The sequence below is a fragment of the Tachyglossus aculeatus genome, chromosome 25 (genome assembly GCF_015852505.1).
Source record: "Tachyglossus aculeatus isolate mTacAcu1 chromosome 25, mTacAcu1.pri, whole genome shotgun sequence".
Taxonomy (NCBI): Eukaryota; Metazoa; Chordata; class Mammalia; order Monotremata; family Tachyglossidae; genus Tachyglossus; species Tachyglossus aculeatus.
Window position 1 is genome coordinate 21595590 of NC_052090.1, and position 9199 is coordinate 21604788.

Sequence of the window (9199 nt, forward strand, 5' to 3'; positions counted from 1 at the left end):
TCATAATCTAAGAATAAGGTAAGGGGAGGATTGGCAGTAGAGACAAAGGAAATGTGAAATGATAAAAAAAAACCCAACAAAAAACAGAAAAACAACATGAAAAGACAAAGACAAGGATAAATTCCACAGGAGTTCCAGTTTCATGCTCCTCGCCACCACAGCAAGACTGTTCAGAGCCCTGAGAAGCAGCATAGCCTAGTTGAAAGTGCCCAGGCCTGGGCCTGGAAGTTGGAGACCTACGATCTAATATCAGTCTGCCAACTGTTTGCTGTGAGACTCTGGGCAAGTCATTTAACTTCTCTATGCCTCAGTTTCCTCAACTGTAAAATGGGGATTAAATGCTCTTCCTCTGTAGACTGTGAACCCCATGTGGGACAGGGACTGTGTCCAACCTAATTAACTTGTACCTACCCCAGCACTTAGAACAGTATTTGATACACAGTAAGAGCTTAAAAAATTCCTTTAAAAAAAAATTACCACAGCCACTGCCACAGTAACCCCCAACCCCAAATTCTCAAATTTCAGAAAAGGTCTCTTGCTGTCTGCCATTTCACCTACTGCATTGGAGAGAGAAGGATTGAAACCCTATGTCTGGGGAAATTAATCCATCACCACAAGCCAACAAATATGAGGGAGAAAATGCTGGTACACTTGGTACCTAAAATTCCACATTTCATACTGCATAAGAACCTCTCCCTAGGTCAGATTTTAGGATAATGATCCTTGCGTTAATCCAGAACAGTTGTATCTGGGCGAGTACTACCTTTTAGGCATGGACAGATCCCACAAGTGAGAATAGATATCTCACTGGGACAATACAAACATCTTGCAGTAACTCAGTTACCAATAATTCATTTGTGATAGTCGATTACATTTCCAGATCTGACCCATCCTGCATTTCTATTTAATAGAGGCTTGCAGGTGGGTTTAAAATAAAATCTATCTGCCCCCAGAAAGACATCACTCCTGCCACATACAGAGATCTCATAGAATTCATTCCGAGGGGAGGTTATGTACGCTGAAGAGTATCAGCCCAATTCCCGAGGGGTTTGGATAAATTCACAGATGAGTCAGTCAGTTAAGCATACTTACTGAGTGCTATGTGCAGAGCACTGTACTAAGTGCTTGGGAGAGTACAATATGACAATATAACAGACAAAATTCCTTGCCAACAAGGAACCTGCCTATAGTCTAGGACAATTAAGTAAAGGACAGTTAAGTAACGGGTTCCAGATAGCAAACCCCAAATCCCAGAGATCCATTTTATATTTAGCCCAAGTTCCTGGTGAAGTTCTCAGAGACAGGACACTGGCCTGGGAAGAGAGACCACTGGCCTGCCCCAGTAATGATGTGGACGGTTCGAGGTTCCCAAATGTACTAGCTCATTGTGAGAAGGCAACTGGGAATGGCAGTAAACTTTGGCCCCCGGAGTGGTGCTGCACCAGGCCGGAGGGTCTAGGGTCAAAGCACAAACTGACCTTTCCCTCTTGGCTTTACTTCTAGGGCTCAGCATGGGTTTCCCAATTTACTTTTGTCAGGTTCTAAAACACTTTAATGGCCTTTTTCACACGATCCCCTCTAGACTGTAAGCTCCTTGAGAGCACATCTATCAGTCAGTCAGTCATTCAATTTATTGAATAATTCATATTTATTGAGCACTTACTGTGTGCAGAGCACTGTACTACGTGCTTGGGAGTGTACAATAAAACGATATATGAGTCTATCAACTCTATTGCATTGTTCTCTCCCCGCACTCTGCACAAAGTAAGCCCTCAAATTCACTGATTGCTAAGTCCCCCCTTTTTTAAATGATCTTTGTTAAGTTCCTACTATGTTCTAAACACTAGGGTAGATACGAGATAATCCATTTGGACAGAGTCCATTGTCCCATATGGGGTTCACAATCTTAATCTTCATTTCATAGATGAGGTAACTGAGGCACAGAGAAGGTAAGTGGCTTGTGCACATCACACATCAGACAAGCGGCAGAGCCAGGATTAAAACCCTGGTCCCTCTGATTCCCAGGCCCAGGCTTTATCCACTAGGCTACACTGCTTCTATCTCTCCACTTGAAACAAAATGAAACTCAGGGAGGGAGGGATAAAAACAATTATATGCTACACCCAAGTGACATAACCCCATTACCCCCACAATACTCATTTCAGACTTTCTGATATAGAAATAAAATCATACCACCTTGAACTTTACAGGACTTTGATTTTCCTGAAGCACTTACACTTTAATTGTCTCATCATTACATTATCTCTGGGAGGTACAGGAAGACAAGAATTAGTATTCCTACTTCGCAGATGAGGAAACTGAGGCCCAGACAGATGAAGTTTCTTGCCTGAGGTCATTCAGCAGGCCAGGGATGGAAAAGCTGGACTAAAACCAGAATGTCATAATATTCATCGCAACCCAAGCAATAAGAAACAAATGAAGACTTCCATGTGAGACTAATCCCATAACCAATTTTTTTTGTAATGGCATTTGTTAAGTGCTTACTATGTTCCAGGCCCTGTCCTAAGCGCTGGGGTAGATACAAGGTAATCAGGTTGGACACAGTCCATGTCCCACTTGGGGCTCACAGTCGTAATTCCCAGGTTACAGAGGAGGTAACTGAGGAGTGGAGAAGTTAAGTGACTTGCCCAAGGTCACACAGTAATCAAGTGGTGGAGCTGGGACTAAAACCCAGGTCCTCCTGACTATCAGGACTGTGCTCTATCCACTAGGTCATGCTGCTTCTCACCTGTTAGATTATAAACTCTTTGGGGGCAGAATTGTGACTTATACCTGTATTGTAAACCCCCAGAATGTGCTAAAGTATCCTACACACAGTAGGTGCGCAAATACTTTGGATTGACTGACCAGAGATCGAATTATAATAAATAGTACTTACTATGTGCCAAGCACTGTTCTTAATGCTGAAGTAGAAACAAGTTAATCAGGTTGGATACGGTCCCTGTCACATGTGGGGTTCCCCATTTTAAAAATGAGGTAACTGAGGCACAGAGAAGTGAAGTGACTTGTCCAAGGTCACCCAGCAGACATGTGACTCCGAAGCCCATGCTCTTTCCACTAAACCATGTGGCTTCTCTTCTGTACATGAGGCCTAATAATGAGGTCGTTTGTGTTCTGATGGCTCAGTGTGATGAGATCTCAGCTCTGGCAAGCCCGGTTTCTAGACTGTAAACCCGGCGTGGGCAGGGATTGACTCTATTGCTGAATTGTACTTTCCAAGTGCTGAGTACAGTGGTCTGCACCCAGTAAATGCTCGATAAATACGATTGAAAGAATGAATGAATGGTACGGATTGGCATCTTTACTCCATCAGTGGCATTTACTGAGCATTTACTGGGTGCAGAGCACTGTTCTAAGTGCATTAAAGGGACCATCTTTAATGGTCCCCTCTACCATTTTCTGTTCAGTCACTGTACTCCCTCTGGAGAGACTTTTTCAGAAATGGTCCCGTTAAAATTTCTGAAGGGTTAGAGCCCTCTCAAGGGGCAGAATTCCACCCCAACCCCCAACAAGACGAGCCAGCCCATCCTCCAGGGAGGCAGATCCTGCAGCCAAGATGTACCCCAAGATATTATGAGGGTGCCACCAAATGAGGACTGTCTTTGGATCAGGGGGGCTCTCCCCCTTCCCAAAAAGTTGGCATCATTTCACATCCCAGAGCTCGGGAACCCTTCTAATCATCCTGCATTCGATGAGGCGATTCTAGGAGAGGGCTGGGAGGAAGCCCTCTGTAAGTCATTAGTACAGAGCTTTGCACAAAGTAAGCACTCAATAAATATGACAATTAATGAATGAATGAATGGATGATGCCCATTCAACCCACCCTTCAATTAACCAATCCAAAGTATCTATTGAGTGCTCACTGTGTACAGGGCACTGTACTAAGCGCTTGGGAGAGTACAAACACAACAATACAATAGTCATATTCCACGACCACAACGAGCTAACAGTCTAGCCACCTCAGACCACGAGGTGTAGAGGACCGACAACAGATAACCATCACTGGGTGGAATTTCAGTCTCCAGTTAAATGATCCAGGGCTCATTTTAACTATTCAAATCCTTTACGGGACTAATCTCTTTTGATCTATGCCCTCTTGGCTTGTGGAGAGGAGACGGAGGGAAGGTATGTTATCTTAGTTAAATAACTGTAACAGCAAATAAACACCATGCACAGAGCTGAACCTTTTAGAAACGGAAAAACAAATCATCGCCGAAAAGATGATTTTATGAACCCACCAGTCATCTGAAAAATAAATGCTTTTCTTCCACTCGCCGTATTTTAATAAAGAATTCCTTTTCTTTCCTTTTTTTTTTAAACTCACTCAATTACAATATCACTATCAGTTCAAATTACAGGTCAGAGATATGGTGCTTAATGTATGTACAGGCTGTTCTCTTCTCCTAATAACCTGTCATTCCCAGGATTTGAATGTCAGAATACAGCCTGCTGCGGTAATGCTAGGCGGCAGGGTGGTGATGAAAACTTTGGACAAATCATGAAGAACACTCCCGATCCCCATCCTCAGAAGGTTACCGGGGAGAGCCTTTCATTCCGGGGTGACCCCCTGATCTGACAAGTGACACCTACAAAATGAACAGCTCTCCAGCTTAAATTGTTTAACTGGAGCCTGATCAGTTTTATTATCTTGCTAATCCGGATATCAGCCGTTTCATCAGAATGGAAGATATGCATAGCATGAATTATTTTGACACGGGGACCTTTTAATTTTTGCCAGCGATATTTCACCGCACCAATCGGGGGCCTGCAGGCGGCGGAGCGGCTTGCCTTCTGGGATGTCAGAGGACACTGCACTTCTGACAGCACCAAATCATCTGGGAGCTGTAACGAGCTATTGCTGCAATTATTATCATCTCCTGAGTCATGCATTTCATTACGGTGTCGGCAGCCGGAGCTTTTCCGACTCAGGCCAGCCTGACTCTAGAAGCTCTGCCATTTTATGGGCTCATGGAAAGGGGGGAAAAGGCGGGGGGGTGATTTCTTTCTTTCCCACCACAGACAATGGTGGGAGAATTTCTACTAAAAACAAAACACTAGCTAGGCCCTGCGGAAAGTTGGGGGGCATTCAGGACATTAACCAGTGGTGGGGCACTAGAAACGGTTTACTTGAAGTTTATGGAAGCAGTGGGGAATCGGCAATAAGGTTGGTGGCTACAGAGAGAAATTGAGAAGAATTTGTCCTAAAAAAAAAAAAAATTGCTTTTCGAAATTGCAAGGTGCAAATGACATGGGCTTTCATGGGGCAGTGGGCAGGACAGAGTGACGGAAAATCTTCCCTCCCTTGGCCTTCTCTCAATTTCTCTCTTTGTTACATTCATTTATTTCCTTGTGCTGCAATTTCAGGACTACGGGGCTTTGAGAGTCTGCTGATGTGGGTCAGAAGGCAGCATAGCTTAGTGGAAAGCACTAGGAACTGGGAGGCAGAAGACCTGAGTTCTAGCTCTGCCACTGGCCTGCTGTGTGACCTCAGGCAAGTCACATACCCTCTCTGAGCCTCAGTTTCCTTGCCTGTATAATGGGAATACAGTAGTTGCTCCCTCTACCTCTTTGGTCGTGTTCCCCATATGGTATAGGTTCCATGTGCAATCTGATTATTCTACAGTATCCAAGTATTTGGAACAATGTAAGCTTTTAATGAGTAGTATTTTTTTAAAAAACCAAACTAACAGGCATTAAATGGCCTATGAAGGGCTTTGGAATTTGCATTATTTGGAAGCAGCCGTGGAAAGAGCACAGGCCTGGGTGTCAGAGGACCTGGGTTCTAACCCCTGCTCTGCTACTTACCTGCTGTATGACTCTGGGCAAATCACTTAACTTGTCTAAGTCTCAACTCTTGCATCTGCAAAATGAGGATTCAATGCCTATTCTCCCTCCTACTTAGAATGTGAGCCCCATGTAGGATTGGATTATCTTGCATTTACCCCAGAGTTTAGTATAGGGCTGGGCATATAGTAAGCACTTACCAAATACTATTATCATTATTATTAATAATAATAATAATAATAATGATGATGGCATGTTAAGCGCTTACTATGTGCAAAGCACTGTGCTAAGTGCTGGGTGGGATATAAGGTGATCAGGTTGTCCCATATGTGTTACTCCATTTATTTATTTTACTTGTACATATCTATTCTATTTTATTTTGTTAGTATGTTTGGCTTTGTTCTCTGTCTCCCCCTTTTAGACTGTGAGCCCACTGTTGGGTAGGGACTGTCTCTAGATGTTGCCAACTTGTACTTCCCAAGCACTTAGTACAGTGCTCTGCACACAGTAAGCGCTCAATAAATACGATTGATGATGATGATGATGATCCCTTTTACAGGTGAGGGAGCTGAGGCCCAGAGAAGTTAAGTGACTTGCCCAAAGTCACACAGCTGACAATTGGCAGAGCAGGGATTTGAACCCATGACCTCTGACTCCCAAGCTCGTGCTCTTTCCACTGAGCCACGCTGTTTCTCTATTATGATGATTACTGCAGTAAAGAATGTCATGGACATTATTTTGTGTGAGAATTAGAACACCTAGATCCAAGGATGCTTACAAGCTGAATGCCCAAGTCTCAAGCCCTCAGGGGAGCATCCCAACTCTGCTCTGCACACTCATACAGTGTGAGAAAAGGTCCTTCACTATTTCACTTTCTTAAGAAGGCCTATGTGAGCATCAGGGGTGGTACTTCCTGAGTGCCTGCAGAGGGGCAGAGCACTGAACTAAGTGCTAGGGAGAGGATGACAGAAGCAAGCCGCACGATCACTTCCCATGAAGCAGCTCACAATCCAAGTGGGGGAGACAAGCCAATAAAATGATTTAAGAGTAGCTGGTCATTGGAATGTCCTGCTGCCCTTCAATTGGTTAACATTATTTGCCATTTCATCGCACAGCCAGAGCAGACATAACAAAATGGTGATTCCTAAATAACAGTCCAACAAAAATTAATCAGATCCTCTTCAAGGGCTGAAGTTACTGTTTTAAATAAGACTTAGAGCTCCTCGCATGGCACACAACTCTAAAGTAGCTATTAATTCTGTATTTAAGAAGCAATATGGCCTAGTGGATAGAGTACGGGCCTAGGAATCAGAAGGACTTGGGTTCTTATCCTGGCTCTGCCACTTGTGTGCTGTGTGACCTTGGGCAAGTCACTTCACTTCTCTGTGCCTTGGTTACAACATCTGTAAAATGGGGATTAAGGCTGTGAGCCTACGTGGGACAGTGACTGTGACCAACTCAATTATCCCAGGGGTTAGTTCAGTGCCTGGCACATAGTAAGCTCTTAACAAATACCAGAATTATTACTTATTTAGTGCTTACTGTGTGCAGAGCACTGTACTAAGCCCTAGAGAAATTACATTTCACCAGAGTCGGTAGGCATGATCCCTGACCACCATGAGCTAGCAGTCTATAGGGGGAGACGGAAATTAAAATAGATTACAGAAAGCGGGGGCTAGTAGAGTCGTAAAAATATTTATCTAAGCATCATGGGGCTGGGACAGCAAATCAATCCATGGTATTTATTGAGCCCTTACTGTGCTCAGAGCACTGTACGAAGCTCTTGGGAGAGTACAATACAATGGAGTTGGTAGGCACGTTCCCAGCCAACAAGGAGCTCACATTCCAGAGGAGGAGCTTACAGTCTAGAGGACTGCTTCAAGGTAAGCTACGCTTTTAGTGGCTGCTACTTTGGACTCCCAGGCTGGAGGGCCTTGGGAAATGAGGAAGCAGCAGGACACAATGCCCCCACTGAACTGACCGATTCCCAGGGAGATTGGCTGGGAAAAATAGAGGAGGAGGAGAAGGGTTGCTGTTGTCATCTTACGCTGTCGAGTCATGTCCAACCCATAGCGACACCACGGACACATCTCCCTCAAAACGCCCCACTTCCATCTGCAATTGTTCAAGTAGTATATCCAGAGAGTTTTCTTGGTAAAAATACGGAAGTGGTTTACCACCGCCTCCATAATAATAATAATGGCATTTATTAAGCACTTACTATATGCAAAGCACTGTTCTAAGTGCTGGGGAGGTTACAAGGTGATCAGGTTGTCCCACGGGGGGCTCACAGTCTTCATCCCCATTTTAAAGATGAGGTAACTGAGGTCCACAGAAGTTAAGTGACTTGTCCAAAGTCACACAGCTGGCAATTGGTGGAGCTGGGATTTGAACCCATGACCTCTGACTCCAAAGCCCAGGCTCTTTCCATTGAGCCACGCTGCTTCTCAGTGCAGTTAATGAGTCTCTGCCCTCGACTCTCTCCCATGAGGCTGATGCCAGCATGGGTGAGTTTTGACTTGTAGCCGATTGCCTTCCACTGGCTAGCCATTGCCCAAGCTAGGAATGGAATGGGTATACCTCTGCTTGACTCTTCCTCCTGTAGTCGAGACTGGTAGAGCACTGGAAACTCTCCAGGTGCGACCCTGAGAGGGTAAGGAGAAGGGTTGGAAGGAGAGAAAGGTAGAGAACTAGAGAGATCATCACCATCACCATAATCGGTATTCATTGAGGGCTTAATATTCATTCATTCAATCGTATTTATTGAGCGCTTACTGTGTGCAGAGCACTGTACTAAGCGCTTGGGAAGTACAAGTTGGCAACATATAGAGACGGTCCCTACCCAACAGCGGGATCACAGTCTAATCATCATCATCATCATCATCAATCGTATTTATTGAGCGCTTACTATGTGCAGAGCACTGTACTAAGCGCTTGGGAAGTACAAATTGGCAACATCTAGAGACAGTTCCTACACAACAGTGGGCTCACAGTCTAAAAGGGGGAGACAGAGAACAAAACCAAACATACTAACAAAATAAAATAAATAGGATAGATATGTACAAGTAAAATAAATAAATAAATAAATAGAGTAATAAATAAATAGAGTAATAAATAAATAGAGTAATAATATGTGCAGAGCACTGCACTAAGCGCTTGAGGGACGTGGGAGAGAGGCCTGGGTGTGGATGTTTAAGGTCTATTATGAAACAGTGAAAGTCAAGAATAAAACTTGGCTACCCCTTCCCTCCCCCTCTCAGGGTCACAGCTGGAGAGTTTCCAGTCCTCTACCAGTCTCAGCTAAGGGAGGGAGAGTCAAGCAGAGGCATACCTCTGAGAAGTGGAGTGGTTAAGTGGAAAGAGCACAGGTTTGGGAGTCAGAGGAGGTGGGTTC

At 44.3% G+C, this 9199-nt stretch overlaps 1 non-coding gene across 1 annotated transcript; it reads right to left on the reverse strand.

The window, feature by feature from the left end:
- Positions 1-8322: 8322 nt before the first annotated feature.
- On the reverse strand, positions 8323-8460 carry LOC119945637. Its single transcript, XR_005456297.1, has one exon. It is a non-coding gene; the product is annotated as a small nucleolar RNA SNORA7 (small nucleolar RNA).
- Between the last annotated feature and the right edge of the window lie 739 nt (positions 8461-9199).